The sequence below is a fragment of the Halyomorpha halys genome, unplaced genomic scaffold (assembly GCF_000696795.3).
Source record: "Halyomorpha halys isolate HHAL.00 unplaced genomic scaffold, Hhal_1.1 Scaffold369.1, whole genome shotgun sequence".
NCBI lineage: Eukaryota > Metazoa > Arthropoda > Insecta > Hemiptera > Pentatomidae > Halyomorpha > Halyomorpha halys.
Genome location: NW_027106340.1, coordinates 226,505 through 227,995, shown reverse-complemented (window position 1 = coordinate 227,995; position 1,491 = coordinate 226,505). Strand labels below are relative to the sequence as shown.

The following is a 1,491-nucleotide window of genomic DNA, read 5'->3' as shown; positions in this document are numbered from 1 at the left end:
TTCCTTCCCAAGATTTTCAAGTGTATATGAAACATACAACATATTTACTTATTGTATTATTTTGTACAGTTGTAAATTACAATAAATAAATAATCAAAAAAAAAAAAGGAAGAAGAAACTCCCATTAAACATTAAAATAATCTACTTGGGTGTTGAAAGAACATTAAAAGTTGTAAGTTTTATTTATTATTTATAAATTTCTGTAATGTTAAAAAATTCTTGTACTGTTAATAATCATAGTACTACATTATTGTTACGATAGTTTTACTGTTATCCTGACTATAACTATCAAATAGTTTTACCATGGTAGTGACTAACACGTTTGCCGCAATAACGTAAACTGTATGATAGTTTATCAGAACAATCATGGCTTTAACGATCATAATATTTCAGTTATAATGATCCTCCAAGAGTGGGTAAAGTGGTGGGTATTTTTCGGTCGGCAGAATCGGCAGGACTGGATTATTATCTAAGTATCAGTAGCAAAGCAATTAAAATATTCTATAAATAATTATTTGAATCTCATATATATCTAAATTAAATATAAATAAATAATAACTAACCAAAATGTTATTCTTACTATATTGAAATGTATTTGCATGTTTGCCGGAACCAGCTACAACGTAGTGAGGATCACAAATAAAAATGCTAGCGACTAATAAGGATCAAGTTATAATTAATTTTTAGTTTTAGGTAAAGTGTCAGCTCAATACAGAAATAAGAAGAACCATATCACCTAATTGTTTATTAGAAAATATGCAGAAATCATGAAACGATGTTATTCCGGCCTCCTTAAAATGCAAATATGCAATGGAAGGAATTTTTTCAGAAATATTGTCAGAAAATTTGATTTAAAATAAAAATAAAAAAAGATACGATTCTATGAACATGTATATACATACCTCTTGCAGTATTTATATACATATTTAATTAGAAATGCTATCTTAATTTTATAAAAATTAAAAAGTACATATTTTTAAGCATCGTAAACATAGAATGTGACTCGGTAGAAGGTTAGTTCATTAATAGCCTTTTTCTGCTATTGTGTACCTTTATTGACGACTATCCTCAACATCTTATAATTTCTTTCTTTCATGTTAAACATGTTATAGCCATGATAATACACAACAAGGTTTAAAGATTAACTGTTTGAACATAATTGAGAGCACTGACTTGTAATATCAGTAAACATTATCAGATGACAGACATGATTCCAAGAAGGAAAACATAATATGGCACCCTTATATAGTTATCTTGATACAATTAACGCTAATGATAATTATAGAGTTAAATTACCTTATAGATGCCATCCACAAGCTTTGTAATCTCCTCTGTTTCCATCTTGTTCTCTTATTGCATCACACACAATAAACACCTTAAAAAAAAAATAGAATTAATTAACATTTACAACTGTACAAAATAATACAATAAGTAAATATGTAGTATGTTTCATATACACTTGAAAATCTTGGGAAGGAACCACCCATTGGT

General features: G+C 27.6%; 1 long non-coding RNA gene across 2 annotated transcripts in view; it reads right to left on the bottom strand.

The window, feature by feature from the left end:
• Positions 1 to 1,491, bottom strand: part of LOC136795114 (uncharacterized) — a 384,921-nt gene that overhangs the window by 244,107 nt on the left and 139,323 nt on the right. For both annotated transcript variants that reach the window (XR_010842664.1, XR_010842665.1), the window contains exon 2: positions 1,297 to 1,375. This is a non-coding gene — a long non-coding RNA (uncharacterized lncRNA). The remainder of the gene's footprint in view (positions 1 to 1,296; positions 1,376 to 1,491) is intronic.